Source organism: Trachypithecus francoisi, unplaced genomic scaffold, assembly GCF_009764315.1.
Source record: "Trachypithecus francoisi isolate TF-2019V2 unplaced genomic scaffold, Tfra_2.0 Lachesis_group13, whole genome shotgun sequence".
Classification (NCBI taxonomy): Eukaryota; Metazoa; Chordata; class Mammalia; order Primates; family Cercopithecidae; genus Trachypithecus; species Trachypithecus francoisi.
This window is the reverse complement of record NW_022681458.1, coordinates 36,169,776-36,192,191: the sequence shown is the minus strand read 5'-3', so window position 1 is coordinate 36,192,191 and position 22,416 is coordinate 36,169,776. Positions and strand designations below refer to the sequence as shown.

The following is a 22,416-nucleotide window of genomic DNA, read 5'->3' as shown; positions in this document are numbered from 1 at the left end:
ATAGGGCAAGCTCCTTAGGCGCAGGAAGATGAGGTCAGCTATTTCCACATGGGTGCTTAGAGGGAAGCATGATCTTTATGAATGTATTCAAAGATGCTACAGATAGAGTGAAAAGATTACAATGTATTTGACAAATTAATAAACACACTGGAGTTGTGAAAAACAACTGTAGAATTTTGCATGAAATTGTGAAGCTGTAAAAACAGAAACAAAGTGAGACATTCTGTTGACAACAGCGGGAGTGATAAAACACACACACAAAAACGTGTTTTGTTTCCATAGAATAATTTCACATGGCCATAAAGATACCCTGACCTAAAATATAATTTAAACCATAAGCACCTATTTTTTATTTCATTCCCTGCTATGCTTTGGTTCTAGTTTGTTTATTACCGTCAAAATTCCTGTGGAAATTTGGTCCCCAGCGTAGCCGTGTTGGGAAGTGGGGCCTAGTGGGTGGTGTTTGAATCCTGGGGGCTGATTCCTCAAGCATGGCTTGGTGCTGTTCTGGTGGTAGTAACTGAGTTCTCTCTCTCCGGTGAGAATAGATTAGTTCCTGTAAGAATGGATTACTTCCCAAGAGAGTGGGTTGTTATAAAGCCAGGATGCCCCATGAATTTTCTCTCTCCTTGCATGTGTCTGCGTCTGCTTTAACCTGCCCTACCATGTAATGATGTAGCGCAGAAGCCCTTGCCAGAAGCCAGGGCCGTGCCCATGAACTTTCTAGCCTGCAGAACCACACACTAAATCAATATTTTAATAAATGACCCAATCTCAGATACTCTGTAATGAGAACACAAAATGGACTAAGCCAGCCCCCATTTATTCATACTTATCATTATCATCAGCCTCATTGAACAGGTAGACAAAACAACAGCAAAAACAACAAAACATTACCGTCTCTCTAGGGAAAGGAATTACGTCTCATATAGGACACAGAAAGAATAATTTAGGACACAGCCCCTCTCGGGTCTGGGAAAGTTAATATATCCCAAGTAACTAACTGACGTTCACCAAACGTGAGAACAGATAAAGTTTCCCCCTGACAGACCCTGTGCATATTTTCTGCTCTCAATTTGGCTGAGGTACTAATCTTAATCTGATTGCGCTGAACAGCACAACCCACCCTTTTAGCATTTCTTTGTCTGGCAAGAGTCCTGACATTTGGTTGCATGGTTAACATCAAACATGAAGAGAAATTGCTTCTGGTAAAACAGTTAAGATAGGTGCCTTTTTTCTGAAAGTTAGCAATATTCTCACTCTCATGGAAGGCTGTACTGATGGAGGAACCAATGAAGCAGAAAACTAAACCACAGATAATTCTTGCTGTTTCTACCTGAGTTGAAAATACAATGTGTTCATTAGCAGCAAATGTATACTATAGTCTGACAACTGGGGGAGACCTGCCTTCTGGTGCAAGCTTAGAGACTGAATTGTGTGGTCTTGGAGAAGTTACTTAACTTACCAGGGACAGTTTCTTCATCTGTAAAATGAGAAGGATGGTATAGTTGAAATGGGAGCTCTCGTGTAGAAACTGATAGGAATATAAATTGGTGTAACACATTTGGAAATCAGTGATCTTAATTCTCAGTCTGTGAATTTGTAATGAGGAAACATGTTTTTTCTGCTTTTTTTTCATTTTGACGGTTTTTCTTCTAATTCTCAATCATCTGAATAACTGATGACTTAAATCATCATTTAAATCATCAAGTTATTTAAATCATCATCTAAGTAACTTTTATTTTCAGTTTTTCCTCATTTCTTTCAAGTGGCCAAAAATACCCTGGATGAGTTGAAACTGACTTGGAGATAGCTTCCCCTGAATCCCATGCAGTGAGTGAGGGGAAGGAAGGTTGTGCACCTGAACAAAACTGGGGGATCGAATGGAAAGGGAAGTAAGATGAAATTATCTCAGTAGAAACTAACACTCTATTTTTTGGTCACCAAATATTTCTTTGAATCCTGCATCCACTTTTACTAGGCTTTTTTTTTTTTTTTTTTTTTTTGGGTTTATTGGCATTGGAAATATTTTCCCCAGTCCATGACTGGTTTTTGTTTTTCAGCGAAAGGGTCTCACTCTGTCACTCAGACTGGCGTGCAATGCTGTAGTCCTAGCTCGCTATAACAAACTCAAACTCCTGGGTCCAAGCAGTCCTGTGTCAGCTCCTCAGTAGCTAAGACTGCAGGAGCATGCCACCATACCTGGCTAATTAAAAAAATTTTTTTTAGAGATAGAGGTTTCACTGGGTTGCATAGGCTGGCCTCAAACTCCTGGCCTCAAACCATCCTCCTGTCTTGGCCTTCCAAAGCTCTGGGATTTCAGATGTGAGCCACAATACCCAGTCTGTTTAATTGTAATTTGTGTTATAGATAAATTTTAAATTTCAGTGTTTATGCTTATCAATTTTCTTTTATTATTATAGTGTATATGTTTAAAGAAAATTTCTAAAATGAATTACAATGGTTTCCAATTTTTTTAAGTTGGAATTTAAGCCTTTAATTTACCTATAAATTTTTAAAGTGGTATGAGCGTGGATCTATTTTTATTTTAATATTTGGCATGAAAAATCAATTATTTCAGTGCCATTGAAAATAACTAATAAATTTTGTTTCTGAAATGCTATTTCTGTGTTTATTTAGATGATGATATTTCTTCTCTTATCACTGAAAGCAGTGTAATTCCACGAATACATTTTCTAATACACAACCTTCCTTTCATTTCTGTGGCCATTTATCAAACACCTTGGCCATGATGCATTCTGTTTTCTATATTGTTGAATTCAGTTTGTAAATATTTCACTTGTGACATTATCATCCACATAACTGAGATAGTTCTGTACTTTTATTTCTTGCATTGTCCCTGTTTAGTTAAAGAATTAAGGTTCATGCTTTACATGCCCTACGTAAGCTTCACAAAATGAGTAGGGAGACTTGATTGGGTTTTCTCCCATTCTCTGAAGCAATTTATTTTTAGCATTGGGATTGTATTTTCTATGAACTCCCCTGTTCAGTCTGGGACTGTGCGTGTGTGTTGTTTCTTTGGGGATGGGGCAGGGTATAGGAGAAGATGACTTACTCAGATTTTCTGTTTTGTCTAGATGAATTTTTGTGGGTTGCCAGTTTTTAAAATGTCCAGAAATTTGTTTATAATATTTTCAAATGCATTGTCATAGTCAAGATTTTAAAGTAATCTCCACTTTATGTGTAGTTATGTTCTCTACCTAACCCCAATATTGTTAATTTGTACGTATTCTGTTTTTAATTTTTTTCTCTTTGATTAATCTTAGTAGAGATTTGTCTGTATTATTAGTTTTAAAAAGTTGTTTTTAAGGAAACAGCTTTTGATTTAGTTAATTCCCTCTATTCTCTCATCTTTTCCAGTTTATTAACTTTTGCTTTTATTTCCTTTATTCTATTTTAGTTTTAAGTAGACTAAGAATAGAGAAAGAATGAAGTTAATTTTTTGTTTGCTTTTTCTAGCTTTTTGTATGCTTAACTCATTTATTTTTATTTTCTTGTTGTACATGAATGCACTTAAATATGTTTGTTTCTAATCAAAGTACAGTTCCTACTGTAGTTGCATCCGCTAATTTTCGATGCACAATATTTTCATTTGCCTTTCATTTCTAAATGCTTTGATTTCTATTGTGACTTCCCCTTTACCGTATGAATTATTTAGTAGTATATTTTAAAGTTTTTGAACATCCAAGTCTGTACCCATTGCTGATTTAATTGCATTGTATACAGATCAAGAGATTCATATAATGCTGATTTCTTGAAATTTGTGGTGATATTTTGTGATCTAGTGTATGATTAATTTTTGTAAACATTCAATGTGTAATTAAAATGAAAGCATATCTCCTACTTTTTGCTATGTTTACCTGAAGCTTGTTCATTTTGTTCTTCAAATATTCGATATACCTACCTTTTTTTTTCTTTTACTCTATCTGCCAGTTTCTAATAGAAATGTACTAAAATTTCCTAGTGTGACTATAGATTTGTCAAATTCTACTTTTAATTTTCTGAGGTTTTGTCTTAAGTGTGCTGAGGCTGTTTTTAGTTGTCTATAGTTCTCTGTCCATATTAGTAATTTTTCATTAAATTCTATTTTGCCTGATACATTTGCAACCACTTGTTTGTTTTGGTCAGGTTTTTCTGGTGCATTTTTCTATCCCTTTATTTTAAACTTCTCGGTGTGGTTTTACCATAGGCATGTCTGTTATAAGGGGCATATAGATAGACTGTATGTAAAAATCCAGTCTGATAATCTGTGTATTTAAATAGCTTAGTCTAATCTGTTTAAATTTATTGTAATTACTGATCTGTTTGGTTTTATTTCTGGCTACCATTGAAGTGACAGATTTTCCCCACCTTTTTTCTGTTTGTTTCAAATCTATAAATGTTACTTGTATTCTTTGCTCATTACTCATCAATTTTAGCATATATGTATTTTATTTCATAACACAGAAATTTGAAATAGATTATAATTACTGTGATACAACAGGCAGAATTGACTGACACAACTCTGTGGTCTTACCCTGGGTGGTCTGAAAAATAAGCTAGGATCAGAGCCCTCACCCTTCACCTTAAGTGGAAGGAGCTGCACTTGAACTCAACTTCAAGGGACCAGTGGCTCCCTGGCACCAGCAGCAGGCAGCAGATTCCCACCATCCCAAAGATTTCCAGATGTAAGGCAGCTGGCTTTTGTAGAGCACCTCAGTAAAGAGCTAGTATCTACACTCTATACTGCCTTATGCCAAGATTCTTGTGTAATTCCCCACTGTCAAGGTTACTCTTATGCTCATCCTATGAAAAGTAAGAGAAACAGTTTGTGTGGACTGTGTCCTGTAATACCCCACCCATGGCATGTTCAGCAGAACACCCTGCTCCCCGCTCAGCCTTCCTTGGGGTCACTAGAAGGATCAAGGAACCTCTACTTTCTCTTCTTCCTGCCTCCTGGCTTAAATTTCTCCAAGCCTGTTCCTTAACCCATTTGCTATGTGATTGTGACATCATCCTCAGCCCTGTTGCTTAGTGAGTGGTCTACAAAAGGACCCGACTCGCAAGACAGAAACTATGACATACAACCCCTAAAACTTAAGTATGTATCTAAAAAAAGAAGTATTTTTAATATTATAAATATAACACTGTCATGCCCCAGGAAATTATCAGTTTTTAATATCATCTAATACTTAATCCACATTAGAATTTCCTCAGTTGTTCTCCAACTGTTGTTTTAAATCCGGCTTTAATCTAAGACTACACATTGCATCTAGTTGCTATGTCTTTTATATCTCTGTAATCTTTGTTTATGACATTGACTTTCAGAAAACCAACCAGTTGTCTTTGAGCAGGTCATTTTGCCTGAATGTAATTGCTTCCTTGTAAAGTTGTTTGAATTGTTCCTCTTGTCCTTGTAGGTTCTGTTAGCTGAAAGTCGTACCTAAAGGCTTGCTTAAATGTAAGTTAAACATTTTAGCAATATTGTATCATAGGCAATATACAGTAATAGTTCTTAGGCATAAGATCAAAAGATACATAATAAGTTTTGTTTTTCACTGTTAGTAACCTAAATTTGATTATTGGATTAAGGTGGTGACAAACTCATCCATCCATGGCAAACATGAATATGCTCTACTTGAAACAACAAATAATCGTTTGTAAACTAACTTTGTCACTATGTCCAGTTACTGTCATTATTTTTTATAACTAACAATTTTATGCTGAAATAATAATTTCTTTAAGCTATGCAGTGTAACAGTTTTTAACTATTTCATTTCTTCTACATTTGCTCTTACTCTTTTATAATGTAGAGCTTTCCACAGCTTTCTATAACTGGGGCTATTTGATTACCTGGAAATAAAGTATATACCGTTAAAGTAAAAATAAAATTAAAAAAACCCACTTATTTGGAGGTTTTAAATGTCCAGTTTTCAAAGTAAATTTGTTTCATAGAATGTCACATGATGACAGAACATTCTTCTTTGACTTCTTTCTTGAGTTTCAATATGAACTCAGCCTTTCTTAAATGTGTGTGCAAATCACCCATGATCTTTTTTTCTGATGTCTCAGCTTTGGTGAGTAGAAGACCCTTCAGACTAGCTTCTGGGTTCTTGACATGATTATATTAATTCTTACAAGTTTCCTTCCTTTATGGAACAGCAAGATTTCCCAAGATCACTATATACCTTCCTTGCCCCACACTTGCCACCAGTCTTCTCACAGAAGATCTGTAGAGAATGGTCCTAGAAACCAAACTCCGGTCCTAGGTGTGCACCTTGTTCCTGAGAACAAATTACTTTTATATCATGTTCTGGCCAGACTTAGGGAGAATACACACTTAAAATCCAGAGTTGAAATCAATGTCTATAATTCAGTTTTATCATTGAGTTTAATTTCTTTGATTTTCTAATTGCTTCTCTTTCACCTTGAGAGTCTTGAGTGCTATTAACTTTAATGTTACTATGGATTTGATTTATTCTACAACATAAATGTTTTTAAATAACAGCACCGCTGTTAGTACAGACAACAAAAGATGTACTATCAAAGCATTAACATCTAAAGTCATTTGAAATAAAAACCTTCTCACTTTGTAGTGTATCATATATGTGTGTGTATATACAGAGATACACATGTAGTAATATTTAAAATAAAGTATTGTTATCCAGAATTTCTGTCTTCCTAAACATAACTGCCACTTTTACACGCTGTCTCTACTTGTTGGTACTCTCACATTGCTCTCTGTGATTCAAATTTATCTTAAAAAAAAAAAATGCAAAACGTTGGTCATTAACATTTTAAGCAGATTTAGCCACTTGTTTGAGCAATTTTTGTGCTGTGTGACTCATGTTTTCCATGAATTTGTTTTTTTATAAATGCTAAAGTACTTCCTTGATTATATCCATGGGCCAGAATATGGAAAAAATCAACTACTTGAATTTCTAAAGATTCCTTTTATTTGCCCTAATTCTTGGATATTAGCTTAACTGGATATAAAATTCTAGGTTGCCAACTACTTTTCTATAAAGCTTTAAAGATATTATTTAATACCTGCAGCACCTATTGTTGTTGATAAAAGTCTTATTGTCATCCCTTGATGGGTGATACATGTTTTATCTTCTTCTTTTTTTTTTTTTTTTTTGATATTTTTCACTTTCAATATGTTTTCTTTTGGTACTTGCAGTATAATTGTAAGCTAAAAACTCTTCCTTCTGTTATGAAAATTTTCCCACTATTATCTCAGATATGGTGATTCTTTGCCATTTTCTCCATTTTCTTCTTCTGGCATTCTTTTTAGACATTCACTGGGACCTCTTACCTATTCTTCCAGAGCCCAGCAAGTCTATGGCTTGGGCCCCACTCACTAATTCATGCTTTTATTCACTTTTCAGGTCCACTATGATGTTTACCTTTTTGTTGAGTGAAGCTTGTCTTTTCAGATTTCTTCTTCTTTTTATAGTTTAACTCTTTTTTTCTGTATCTTTTAGCAGAGGTTGCATTAAATTCTGACTATTCTGCTACCTCTTTCCTAGAAGTCACCAATGATTTTTTTTGTTATTGAAAAATGTGAAAGAAATTTTCACTTTATCCTTTATTGTGGAATGAATACATTTGTACTATAAAGCAGTCTTCTTAGTTGTATAGGACATCCATATATTTTTCCTCTTTACTGAAATTTTAGCCATAAAAATTATGAGTTCTTATTTGTATTTTGTATTTCTTCTTATAAACATATGTAGTCTCACATAATAATAAACATCACACTTTTAATTAATTCATCTTGTTATAAAGACATAAGATACAGTTTGAGGATGGTATTTCTGTCATTAATAAATCATAGGCATTAAATAATATGATCAAAAATTCCACATTAAAAGTCTGCTTACGTTCTTATAAACTTGTATTTGGACTTCGTAATTAGAGTAATTCAGGCTCCTTTTTTTTTTTTTTTTTTTTTTGAGACAGAGTTTCACTCTTTTCCCCTAGGCTGGAGTGAGTGCAATGGCGCAATCTCGGCTCACTGCAACTTCTGTCTCTTGGGTTCAAGCGATTCTCCTGCCTCAGCCTCCCAAGGAGCTGGGATTACAGGCATGCACCACCACGCCTGGCTAATTTTTGTATTTGGTAGAGACTGGGTTTCACCATGTTGGCCAGGCTAGTCTCAAACTCCTGACCTTGGCCTCCCCAAAGTGCTAAGATTACAGGCATGAGCCACCGCACCCAGCCCAGGCTACTTATTAAAGTATAGGAGGAGATAATTAAATGTTGTTTCATATCAATGGTTCACAACTATGGTACAGTATAATCTGGATATTGTAAGGTCTAAATAGCATTTTCTTTGTAAAACTTATTTTAAATAGAAATTTGGACATAATGATGAAGAAAATAATATCCTTCTCTGTAACTGCATTCATTTACTGTTTAAAAAATCATTTGTGCTACTTGCTATGGCCATACTTCTTAGTTTAGTTATACTAATTCTACTTAGTAAAAGCGACAATACCAACTTTTAAAAAAAACAACATGCAATGAGATAGATTAGAATTAAAATTTTATGTATGAGTGTCAAACCATTAGTTCCTTAAGGATAGAAATGTCCTGTTTTTCTTTGAATTGCTCAGTATATGGTATATAGTAACTGCAGAAATTAAATTTCAGAGGGATTAAGTGATTTTCCTAAGTCCTGACTATCTTCATAAATTTTAATATATATCTTTTAAACATTTAAACTGTATGCATGAAATTTAATACACATATTATTAGCAAAAAGCCAGTTAGTTGAAAATAAAGAACTAAGATTTTGTTTTTCTGGTTACTATTCCAATTACCTTTCTATTACCCCAGAGCTGAATAAATGGGGATTGGTGTGAATTAAAGTGGGCCACTTAAAAAAATGTAAATGTAAAATAAAGCTATTTTATTCTCCTCCTGTGTAAACAACAGTTTTCCTGTAAATCAGAATGTGTTTTAAAAATCACCATCCTTTTGCTTAAAGTTGTGTTATTCCATATAAAGAAGATTGGTTCTGGTGGTGCCCTGCTGTGGTGAATTTTGAAAAGATGTCAAAAAACTTGTCTTATTTGCTTTGAAGTAAGAAACCAAGATAAAACTGAAATAAAATTAAAAGGAGCTTAGACAACATTTCATCTCATGCTATTTTTTCGGAGAAAAAAAGTCCAAATGTATATAGTAACCTTGGAAGTAAGTCTGTAGACATTATCAAATCAATCTAAATTGAGTTAGTGTATATGTGGTAGGCAGAAACTGGTAGAAATTAGTTTATCTTCCCCAGACTCTTTCTGTTTTCTTTGTACAGAGTAGGATAAACTCGTTTTTAGACCTGATTAGGTTTCTTTGTTGCTTTTTTCCCCCTTTCCCTAAAAGGGCAAGGATTGTCCATATTTTGTTCAATTCACACCAGGCGTTAGAACAGGAAACCATTAAAAAGCCCTAGACACATGTATGACATCTGTAGCTATTATTGGAAAGATATGTTGAATATAAAACCTGAAACATTTCCACATAAGGAATATAAACAATGATCCCCAATGTTTTGTAGTTTCACTGGTTATAAACAACAAATTGAAGCTATAGGGCTGATTCTTGTGATATACATGCAAGTGAGCAACCCAGCCCACACATAGTCCTCTTTATCTTATTAACAGGATCGCTACAAAATGCACTTCAGTCCCATTAGACAAATGGTAAAGCTGTTGTATGACTAATCTTAGTGGACATTTTAAAAGCTTATTTTAAATATCCATTGCTGCTTTTATTTCAATGTATCTTTTTCTAGTTGGATCCATTTATTCCTAGAGCTCCTCATTTATAAGTTCAGATTGTATTGAGAATATTTGTGTCAAAATGCTTGATTTATATAGTACTTTCTGAAATAATTTTGCTAATCTTCAAATTGTTTGAATAAAAACAAAGACTTATTAATTACAAAAAAATTTGAAAAGACTATTTTGTCATTAACTTTTATGCTAAGAATTATATATCTTATGTAATATATTTGCATATGTCAATGATTTTTCCACTCATTTGAACTTTTAAAAGTTGCTAATTTATAAAGGAGTCATCTAATTCTACCTTGATGGATTTGAAAGGAGAACTTAATAGTAGTTTATGGGACTACTTCAGAAGAACTATCATATGTCATCTATTGCCTATTGCATTCAGAATGAACAACTTATCTTCATGGAGAATGATACTACTGACTTAGTTGCTCTGCCCTCTATGTCATTCTTAGTGAAAAATGCTGTAAGCAGGTGAGCTTTTAGTAATTATGACTGTCTGATGTATCAAAGAGGTTTATTAAAACTCAGAAGCAGCTGTGGCATAGTAGAATATTCTCAGTCATTGTGCATCACAAAATCTACAAATGTTGAGAGTATGACTTTTCTTTAATCTGTAAATGGCAGCACCCAATGACCCAGATTCCCCTTCTGTTTCACGCGTGCTCAAAAGAAAACAAAAAACAAGCTGCCAGGTTTCCAACTTAATCCTTAACAATAACAATCTTCCAAGACTCCATATTTTCCTAGATCATTTAGACAAATGTTATTCTACATCAAAATATAATTAAATGATCCAATGTCAGTTTAAATGGCATTATTGGTGTATTGTTTCCAAATAATTGTGATTTGTGGTGCTGCTGACTGCTTTTATAATTAAGTGTTCTGTAGCTCACTGAATATTGTTAACTTTGTTGTAGTGCCCAAAGGCAAAAATTGTCATGGGTACAGTTTTATAAATCAAACTCATTAATAAATAATATTGTTATTATGACTGGAATAAAGAGAACCATATAGGATGACTTTTTATAAACATTACTACTTACAATTTGAAATGATTTTAAATGGAGGATTGTACATAATGTATTGTAATGAGACCATCCCTTCCAGACTTACAGGTATTTCACACCAAATTTCACAGTGAAGGAATGTTCAAGAGCTTCCAGAAGGTTAGACAATGAATTTTTATCTTATAATGTTTTCTTCCTTAAATTTAGAAGTTTTGTACTAGTAAACTTTGGTACTTACTTGTAGATTTCATTGCTCATGGTGAAGATATTAATTATTGGATACAATGATTAAATGCTCCTGTATGAAAATTATGTTTACAGTTAATATATAGAAAGTACAACTTAACTCAGTAACATTTTAATTCACCCTTAAAAAAGAAAAGGAAAATCTAAGATCATATATTAAGAAAGATTTATATGCCTATGAGAGTTTAAAATTCAACTTATCTCCAAGAAGACAAGAAACTTTACCTCTTTTTTAGGTTGCAAAATTATTTCTATACTTACTATTTCTTCATAAGAAATAGTTTAAAACATGTTGACCATAGCTGCCTTGCCTTTATAAGAATTTTTAATAGACATTTTTTTCTGATATAATCATGAAAATATCCAAGACACTCCAAAAGAAACATTTTTCTTGACCTCTATGGTTAAACTTTTTTCATAAACACATACTTTTGCTTTGTATTGTACCATTCAAAGTAAGAATCAAATTTTAAACATGGTAATGTTCAAACTTATGGAACTAATACTCGTCAAAAATAAATATTGGTAAAATATCCCATGACAAAAATGAACCACTGCTTGTAGTTATTTAAAGCTGTGAAATTATAAATTTTATTATATGAAAAATTACAACTAGTTTATAATTAACAGTGAAGATCATAGTAATTAAATTCGTACAATATGCTGTGTCTTATAAGAACTTTCTTTTCTTTAAACTTTCAGTTTTACCTAACTTCATGATGCTGAATGATTGTAATTGCTTTGTAAAGTTCTGAAGTGCAAGTTTAAAGCTGTCTGGTTAATTGTAGTCTCAACTGGCTAATTCTTACATAGCTAGATTGATGCAGCTTAAGAGAACAAAGTCAATCAAAAGTATTGGTCACTAATGCTTCAAACAATCCCATTAATTGTCTGGTGACTTCAAGGAGGTCTAAAACTTCTAGTTAAGAAATTGTCTCTTGTTATGCCAATTACCCTTTCCACAGTTCAGATCACATCCTAGGAGACTGCAGATTGAGTTCCATATCATTTCAATAAATGTTATTTTAAATGTTAACATACTTCAGATTCAATATATATAGTTTAGGGCTTCTCAAAATTTGTTCCACAGATTTCTAGCTCTCTAGAAATTGGGGATTCTCAGCCCCCAGCCATGGGCTGGTACTGGTCCATGGCCTGTTAGGAGCCAGGCTGCATAGCAGGAGGTGAGCAGTGGGCAAGAAAGCACTGCCTGTGCCCAGGCTCCTGTCAGATCAGTGGCAGCATTAGGTTCTCATAGCAGTGTGGATCCTGTTGTGAACTGTGGATCTAGGTTGCATGCTCCTTATGAGAATCTAACTAATGTCTGATGATCTGAGGGGGAACAGTTTCATCCCAAAACCATTACCCCATTTCCCCTGCCCCCTTCCATGAAACCTGTCCCTGGTGCTAAAAAGGTACTCTAGATAATCTCAGTTTAAATAAGATCTGGAAGTGCTATATACTGTATTCCCTCCATGGAGTTCACAATATAGCAAGTTAAATATTCTGAGTAAACTACTATTTAGTAAATTCATTTGACGACAGGATCATTTTGGAAGCACCATCCACTAACATCCCATAGAAGACATTGTGAGAAATACGAAATACTGCGTCACAACTCATTAATAGCAACAAAGCTACCCCTGAATCTGGTCCACCAATCACACATCATTTGCTTCATTATCTTTGTGTGTGTGTGTGTGTATAAAATCAAGATTTAGATTGACAGGTGAGTAGAGAGGGAGAGAGGAGTATTGTCATTTCTAAGAAATGTCAAAAATCACGGTGCTTGAAAAGGCTTGAAAGATCAGGGACTTGGCTTCCTTTAGAGCCTTGAACAAATCACAGAACTTTGCTTAGTTTTGTTTTGCTTTTGTCAGTTTTATTTATCAGTTGACAGTGTCAGACAACTTGCCTTTGAGTTATCAAGTTTCATGACTCAAGGCTAATTTTCTGTTTCTTTTCTTTTCCATTTTTAAGAACTTGGGTCTAGAATAAAAGATAAGTAACAATTCAGTCATACCCTTTTGCAGGGTACTCTCAGCATTTTGCTGGGTGTTTCTCTTGATGCATGCATGTTTGACTTTAGAGGCAGCCCATGAAGGTCATTCATTCTCTAGCTCTGTGAGTGATCTCCGTTACTTGAAGAAGCCAAAAATGCAGAGCCTTCTGCACACCTCCTAAATCTTGTTTATAATGAAATATTCTATGATTCCAAGGAAATCTAAACCAATGCAATGATTGCTTAGAGAACAGGTGAGAGAGATGACTGAGAGATAACGAATAGTTTTGGATATACTTGGGGATTTTTGATTATAGAAAGCGTGAGCATTAAGAAATAACACTTATTTATTTTATTTTTTTGTTGTTGTTGTTGAGACGGAGTTTCGCTCTGTCGCCCAGGCTGGAGTGCAGTGGCCGGATCTCAGCTCACTGCAAGCTCTGCCTCCCGGGTTTACGCCATTCTCCTGCCTCAGCCTCCCGAGTAGCTGGGACTACAGGCGCCCGCCACCTCGCCCGGCTAGTTTTCTGTATTTTTTTTAGTAGAGACGGGGTTTCACCGTGTTAGCCAGGGTGGTCTTGATCTCCTGACCTCGTGATCCGCCCGTCTCGGCCTCCCAAAGTGCTGGGATTACAGGCTTGAGCCACCGCGCCCGGCCAAGAAATAACACTTATTTAAAAGAGAGTGTTCAGCTGAATACCTGTGTTGCTACTAATCACTTCGTAGCTCCTTATTTTCCTATTTAAACAATAAAAGACAGTTGGCCATAGAAATTTTTGTGTTGAGGTGGGGAAGTTTATAAAGGAATAGAACCCGTGATCATTTCAATGTCTCTTTTAATGGAAAGTAGTTATTTGCGTTTGTCCCAAATTAAACTTACCTAATTATTAAAATGCTACCCTTTGATTTTTAACTTAATAATTATGAATAACTTCATTGTGATTTTAATCCCAGGGAGTCAGTTTATGTCTATATAACATGCATGGCTTTCCAAAAAGGTGATTTATGTAATTAAGAGTGAGGTATAGTTTATTTATGAAAAGGTGCTTTTGCATGGTTAAATGTTTAACCTGAACTAATTAGGAGCCTTGAGAATTTTAGTTGGCAAGTTAAGGCATTCAAAACTCTGAATGGATATTTATAATTTAGCTTTGTTTCTTTTATTAGATGTGACAGAGCAATTTAGTATTGTAGGTTCACTCAATGGCTATTGCGGCATCATTCTTCATAATTTTTATTAATTGTATGGTTTTCCTTTTATGTTTTCAGGTGAGAGTATTTATTTTCTAAAGATAGAGCAAAGATCCGCTTTTTTTCCTGAGTAATTCTGTCTCTTTACTAAAAGAATGCTGCTTAATCCATTATGGTTCACATAAGTATTCTATCAAGATAGAAATTTAAAGTAAATGTGACTTCATTAATTTAAACTTGCAGTATTTTGCTTAAATTCACATCATTTTTTTAATCCATAGAGTAAGTGTGGTGATTGTAAAACATGTTAATAAAATATTTGACACCGTTTCAGTGAAGAGCTGAGGTCTAATGTCCTCTCTTCTTGAATCTGGACTGGCCCAGTGACTTAATTGAAAATCATAGCATGCGACAGACTTTGTGTGACTTCTGAGACTAGTTTAGAAAAGGCTGCATATGTAGCTTCCATCTGATTCCCTTGGGCATTCACTCTGGGACAAGCCAGCTGCCATGTGAGAAATTCCATTTCTCTGAGTCCACTTTGCTAGAAAGGCCATGTGTAGACAATCTAGTTGGCAGCCATGGCAGGTCTCCCAGCTTGCAACTCGCATCAATGGCCAGCCACGTAAGTGAGCCCTCATGGATGCCCAGACCTGTGGAGCCTTAGCAGCAGCCTGACTCTACATCTGATTGTAGCCTTGTGAGAGACCCCAAGCGAGGGCTGCCCAGCTTAGTCTTTCCTGAATCCCTCACCCACGAACTCTATGAGATGTAAATATGTAAACCAGAATACATATTGCTTTATACCACTGAGTTGCCTGATGATTTGCTATGCAGCAATAAGTACCAGAAAAAGTAGGTTCAATACATTACATAGATCTGTTCTTACATGATGTGTTTTAAAAGATAACCATGATTTAAATAAATTACTTTATCTCAAAAAGCTAATCCAATTTTATTATTACCTTGTGTCTTAGTCTGTTTGTGCTTAGTCTGTTTGTGCTGCTATTCATAGCAAAATACCCGAGACTAGGTAATTTATAAAGAACAGAAATTCATTTCTCACATTGCTAGAGGCAGGAAGTCTAAGATCAAGGCACCGGCAGGTTTAGTGTCTGGTAAGGGATTCTCTGTGTTTACAATATGGCACCCTGTTGTTGTAGCCTTACATGACAGAAGACAGAAGGGCAAAAAGAGCAAAAGGGACAAAAAAGGCTTAGCCAGTTCCCTCCAGCCCTTTTATAAGGCATTAATCCATTCATGAGGGCCGGTCACTCATGACCTGATCACCTCCCAAAGGCCACACTTCTTAATACTGTTGCATTGGGGATTCAGTTTCATCGTGAATTTTAGAGGGCACGCAAATCTTGAGGGGGATCATAGCACCTTCTGAGAGCAAGTTTTAGAAATTAGTAATATGTTATTCTCAGTATACATAAATAATGTGTGCTGATAATATAAACCATAAATTTATATCTTAACCAAAAATCATTTAATTATACTAACATAAAAAGTAATGTGCTAAAGAGTTTAATTCTCCATGAATTATAAAATCACAGGCAGATACCGTATAGTTTATGTTTATTTAAAGATTCTAAGAGGTTTTCTGTACTCATACTTTACTACCCAGAAATCAACCATTTTCCAGTAAGTTCAACTTGGTGAGCTATGATCAATAGAATTAGAACTTTTCAGGTTCTTGCTTGGAGCCTTTTATCTGTGTACATTTAAACTAGTATTTTTTATTATAGAAATAATATATCCACATGCTCAAAACTCAAATCATTAAAAAGTAAAATGAAAACTCAGCCTTCCTGGCTTCTATTTTGTTTTAGTCCCACAGGCAAACCCTTATCACAGTTGCTGTTTTTACATTTTTAAGGTGGCTATGATAAAACTTCAAATTAAATTTCACATGTATTCCCCTTTCTCTTGATTTGTCAACTTTATAGAATATCTACTCTTGATTACCTGCTATTGTAGATTTCTTACATTTAGGTTACCTGCTATCTCCCTTTCTGCTGCTCTGCTTCTGGTTGTGTGTAATTTTCAGGTTAATGATTATCTTCAGATTAATTATTGCCTTTATAGCTTTAAATAATGTACTTAAACATCTATTTCTTGATTTGCCCACCCTAGCCAATATTTCTTACTCCCTGAAATGAAAAGGGAAAAAATAAGAATACTTTTCCTTATATTAACTTTTCCTTGATTCATCACTATGTTTGTATAAATCCGTTGTTACTTTTATCTAAAAATCTGTTTTATTCTACTGTTGATGAATATTTCAGTTATCCACTTTAGGATTATTAAGAATGCTGCTATGAGCATCTTGCACTGTCTTTGGTGCACAGATGTACTTGTGTTGCTAAGTCTGTACACTGTGAGTTAAAGGCTGTGTGTATAATACCAGTTTTCAAATAACTATACTAAATGATACTCACATCAGCAGTATGAGACAGTAGGAATTCCGTATCCTTACCAACAGATGGTACTGTTTTTGTCTTTTTCATTTTAGCTATTTTGATGGGTATGTTATGGTATAAAATTAGGTTTAATTTTTATTTTCTTGAGGATTGAGGTTGAGCACCTCTTCATATGTTTATTGGCCATATGTTTATTTTATCAAATACTTATATAGATAGGTCTCTTACCCATAATTCTGCTGGATTTTCTCCATCTCCCTCCTCTCTGTCATCACTTTGTAGATTTTCTTTATATATTCTCTATAACAACCCTTTTATCAAAAACATGGGTTGCAGGTATCTGCTTGTGCCTTGCTCTTTTCACTCTCTATTTGGTATCCTGGGTGAATAGTTGTTTTAAGCTAGTTCAATCTATCAGTCTTTTCCTTTATGGATGGTGTTTTTTATATTCTGTTAATATATCTTTCCCTATTCCCAAATCATAAACATGTTCTTTCCTATTTTTGTGAAGTTGTATTAGTATTCTTGTCATTTGTTTTAAAATCTGTAATCTACCTGAAGTTTATTTTTTTCTGTGATATAGTCTAGAGGTACATTTGTATTTTTAAAATATATTTATACATAGTTCACTCAGCACCATTTATCCATTTATTTTTTATGGAGAAAATGTAGGTTTACTTTCTAGTCTCTATGCCATTGTCCTTTTTTGCTATGATGCTAAGACCTATATTATACTGTTAAATAGAAATGGTGACAACAGATACTATTATGATCTTCTCAATATCTGTAGAACACATTTAGATTTTTGCCATTAAATATGATATTAGTTCTAAGTTTTTTAATAGAGTCCCTGTGTTAGGTTGAAGAAGATTCCTTCTATTCCTAGTAGGCTGAGGTTTTTAATCATAAAAAGTGTTAAATTTTGTCAAATGTTATTTCTACATCTGTTTCTTTTGTCTGATAATGTGGTAAATTACATTGATGGATTTTTGAATGTTAAAACAAGTTTGCATTCCTGCTGAAAATCCATATAATTAAGATAATATTATCTTTTGTGTATGTTACTGTGTTTAATTTACTAATAGTGGATTAAATATGTTTGCCTCTCTATTTATGAGGGTTACTGGTCCCGGGCTTTCTTTTTTGAGTAATGTGTTTATATGGCCTAGGTTTCATGGTAATGCTAGTTTATATAATGTGTTGGGAAGTGTTCTCTTCTTTATTATTTCTGAAAGAGTTTTTGTAGGATTAGTTGTATCTTTCTCAACTGTTTGAGACGTAGTAATCTGGGCCTGGAGTTATCTTTGTTTCAAGGTTTATAAATCTATATTCAATTTCTTCATTTGATATAGAGCCCTTTAAGTTCCATCTTTCTTATTGGATCATTACTGATAATTGGGTCATTCGAGAAATATGTCAGTTTCATATAAATTTTCATATATTGGCATAAATAATATAGTTCTTTTGTTTTTCTGTTATTGTCTGTGGAATCTGCAGTGGTGTTTCCTTTTTCATTCTTTTTTTTTTTTTTTTTTTTTATTTTTTTTTTTTATTTTTTTATTTTTATTTTTTATTATACTTTAAGTTCTAGGGTACATGTGCATAACGTTTATATCATGTATAACTCCCCAATGCAATCCCTCCCTCCTCCCCCCTCCCCATGATAGGCCCCAGTGTGTGATGTTCCCCTTCCCGAGTCCAAGTGATCTCATTGTTCAGTTCCCACCTATGAGTGAGAACATGCGGTGTTTGGTTTCTCTTCTTGTGATAGTTTGCTAAGAATGATGGTTTCCAGCTGCATCCATGTCCCTACAAAGGACGCAAACTCATCCTTTTTGATGGCTGCATAGTATTCCATGGTGTATATGTGCCACATTTTCTTAATCCAGTCTGTCACAGATGGACATTTGGGTTGATTCCAAGTCTTTGCTATTGTGAATAGTGCCGCAATAAACATACGTGTGCATGTGTCTTTGTAGTAGAGTAATTTATAATCCTTTGGGTATATACCCAGTAGTGGGATGGCTGGGTCATATGGTACATCTAGTTCTAGATCCTTGAGGAATCGCCATACTGTTTTCCATAATGGTTGAACTAGTTTACAATCCCACCAACAGTGTAAAAGTGTTCCTATTTCTCCACATCCTCTCCAACATCTATTGTTTCCTGACTTCTTAATGATTGCCATTCTAACTGGTGTGAGATGGTATCTCATTGTGGTTTTGATTTGCATTTCTCTGATGGCGAGTGATGACGAGCATTTTTTCATGTGTCTGTTGGCTGTATGGATGTCTTCTTTTGAGAAATGTCTGTTCATATCCTTTCCCCACTTTTTGATGGGGTTGTTTGTTTTTTTCTTGTATATTTGTTTGAGTTCTTTGTAGATTCTGGATATTAGCCCTTTGTCAGATGAGTAGGTTGCAAAAATGTTCTCCCATTCTGTAGGTTGCCTGTTCACTCTGATGGTAGTTTCTTTTGCTGTGCAAAAGCTCTTTAGTTTAATGAGATCCCATTTGTCAATTTTGGCTTTTGCTGCCGTTGCTTTTGGTGTTTTAGACATGAAGTCCTTGCCCATGCCTATGTCCTGAATGGTACTACCTAGATTTTCTTCTAGGGTTTTTATGGTATTAGGTCTAACATTTAAGTCTCTAATCCATCTTGAATTAATTTTCGTATAAGGGGTAAGGAAAGGATCCAGTTTCAGCTTTCTACTTGTGGCTAGCCAATTTTCCCAGCACCATTTATTAAATAGGGAATCCTTTCCCCATTTCTTGTTTTTGTCAGGTTTGTCAAAGATCAGATGGCTGTAGATGTGTGGTATTATTTCTGAGGACTCTGTTCTGTTCCACTGGTCTATTTCTCTGTTGTGGTACCAGTACCATGCTGTTTTGGTTACTGTAGCCTTGTAGTATAGTTTGAAGTCAGGTAGCGTGACGCCTCCAGCTTTGTCCTTTTGACCTAGGATTGTCTTGGCAATGCGGGCTCTTTTTTGGTTCCATATGAACTTTAAAGCAGTTTTTTCCAATTCTGTGAAGAAACTCATGGTAGCTTGATGGGGATGGCATTGAATCTATAAATCACCTTGGGCAGTATGGCCATTTTCACGATATTGATTCTTCCTATCCATGAGCATGGTATGTTCTTCCATTTGTTTGTGTCCTCTTTGATTTCACTGAGCAGTGGTTTGTAGTTCTCCTTGAAGAGGTCCTTTACATCCCTTGTAAGCTGGATTCCTAGGTATTTTATTCTCTTTGAAGCAATTGTGAATGGAAGTTCATTCCTGACTTGGCTCTCTGCTTGTCTGTTACTGGTGTATAAGAATGCTTGTGATTTTTGCACATTAATTTTGTATCCTGAGACTTTGCTGAAGTTGCTTATCAGCTTAAGGAGATTTTGGGCTGAGACGATGGGTTTTTCTAAATATACAATCATGTCATCTGCAAACAGGGACAATTTGACTTCTTCTTTTCCTAACTGGATGCCCTTGATTTCTTTCTCTTGCCTGATTGCCCTAGCCAGAACTTCCAACACTATGTTGAATAGGAGTGGTGAGAGAGGGCATCCCTGTCTTGTGCCAGTTTTCAAAGGGAATTTTTCCAGTTTTTGCCCATTCAGTATGATATTAGCTGTGGGTTTGTCGTAAATAGCTCTTATTATTTTGAGGTACGTTCCATCAATACCGAAATTATTGAGCGTTTTTAGCATAAAGGGCTGTTGAATTTTGTCAAAAGCCTTTTCTGCATCTATTGAGATAATCATGTGGTTCTTGTCTTTGGTTCTGTTTATATGCTGGATTACATTTATTGATTTGCGAATGTTGAACCAGCCTTGCATCCCAGGGATGAAGCCCACTTGATCATGGTGGATAAGCTTTTTGATGTGCTGCTGAATCCGGTTTGCCAGTATTTTATTGAGAATTTTTGCATCGATGTTCATCAGGGATATTGGTCTAAAATTCTCTTTTTTTGTTGTGTCTCTGCCAGGCTTTGGTATCAGGATGATGTTGGCCTCATAAAATGAGTTAGGGAGGATTCCCTCTTTTTCTATTGATTGGAATAGTTTCAGAAGGAATGGTAGCAGCTCCTCCTTGTACCTCTGGTAGAATTCAGCTGTGAATCCATCTGGTCCTGGACTTTTTTTGGTGGGTAGGCTATTAATTGTTGCCTCAATTTCAGAGCCTGTTATTGGTCTATTCAGGGATTCAACTTCTTCCTGGTTCAGTCTTGGGAGAGTGTAAGTGTCCAGGAAATTATCCATTTCTTCTAGATTTTCTAGTTGATTTGCGTAGAGGCATTTATAGTATTCTCTGATGGTTGTTTGTATTTCTGTGGGGTCGGTGGTGATATCCCCTTTATCATTTTTTATTGCGTCTATTTGATTCCTCTCTCTTTTCTTCTTTATTAGTCTTGCTAGCGGTCTGTCAATTTTGTTGATCTTTTCAAAAAACCAACTCCTGGATTCATTGATTTTTTGGAGGGTTTTTTGTGACTCTATCTCCTTCAGTTCTGCTCTGATCTTAGTTATTCTTGCCTTCTGCTAGCTTTTGAATGTGTTTGCTCTTGCCTCTCTAGTTCTTTTAATTGTGATGTTAGAGTGTCAATTTTAGATCTTTCCTGCTTTCTCTTGTGGGCATTTAGTGCTATAAATTTCCCTCTACACACTGCTTTAAATGTGTCCCAGAGATTCTGGTATGTTGTATCTTTGTTCTCATTGGTTTCAAAGAACATCTTTATTTCTGCTTTCATTTCGTTATGTACCCAGTAGTCATTCAGGAGCAGGTTATTCAGTTTCCATGTAGATGAGCGGTTTTGATTGAGTTTCTTAGTCCTGAGTTCTAGTTTGATTGCACTGTGGTCTGAGAGACAGTTTGTTATAATTTCTGTTCTTGTGCATTTGCTGAGGAGTGCTTTACTTCCAATTATGTGGTCAATTTTGGAATAAGTGCGATGTGGTGCTGAGAAGAATGTATATTCTGTTGATTTGGGGTGGAGAGTTCTATAGATGTCTATTAGGTCCGCTTGGTGCAGAGATGAGTTCAATTCCTGGATATCCTTGTTAACTTTCTGTCTCGTTGATCTGTCTAATGTTGACAGTGGAGTGTTGAAATCTCCCATTATTATTGTATGGGAGTCTAAGTCTCTTTGTAGGTCTCTAAGGACTTGCTTTATGAATCTGGGTGCTCCTGTATTGGGTGCATATATATTTAGGAGAGTTAGCTCTTCCTGTTGAATTGATCCCTTTACCATTATGTAATGGCCTTCTTTGTCTCTTTTGATCTTTGATGGTTAAAGTCTGTTTTATCAGAGACTAGGATTGCAACCCCTGCTTTTTTTTGTTCTCCATTTGCTTGGTAGATCTTTCTCCATCCCTTTATTTTGAGCCTATGTATGTCTCTGCATGTGAGATGGGTCTCCTGAATACAGCAGACTGATGGGTCTTGACTCTTTATCCAGTTTGCCAGTCTGTGTCTTTTCATTGGAGCATTTAGTCCATTTACATTTAAGGTTAATATTGTTATGTGTGAACTTGATCCTGTCATTATGATATTAACTGGTTATTTTGCTCATTAGTTGATGCAGTTTCTTCCTAGCCTCGATGGTCTTTCCATTTTGGCATGTTTTTGCAATGGCTGGTACCGGTTGTTCCTTTCCATGTTTAGGGCTTCCTTCAGGGTCTCTTGTAAGGCAGGCCTGGTGGTGACAAAATCTCTAAGCATTTGCTTATCTGTAAAGGATTTTATTTCT

At 35.2% G+C, this 22,416-nt stretch overlaps 1 protein-coding gene across 3 annotated transcripts in view; it reads left to right on the top strand.

The window, feature by feature from the left end:
* The window catches only part of PARD3B (par-3 family cell polarity regulator beta), a 1,137,826-nt gene that overhangs the window by 548,957 nt on the left and 566,453 nt on the right, over window positions 1-22,416 (top strand). Inside the window, exons 1-2 of one of the 3 annotated variants that reach the window (XM_033230597.1) lie at window positions 5,027-5,101; window positions 5,421-5,461. The exons of the other annotated variants lie outside the window; for them this stretch is intronic. The gene's annotated coding sequence lies outside the window, so the exon portion shown is untranslated. Of the gene's footprint in view, window positions 1-5,026; window positions 5,102-5,420; window positions 5,462-22,416 lie in introns of those variants that run through there. 3 annotated transcript variants of the gene reach the window in all.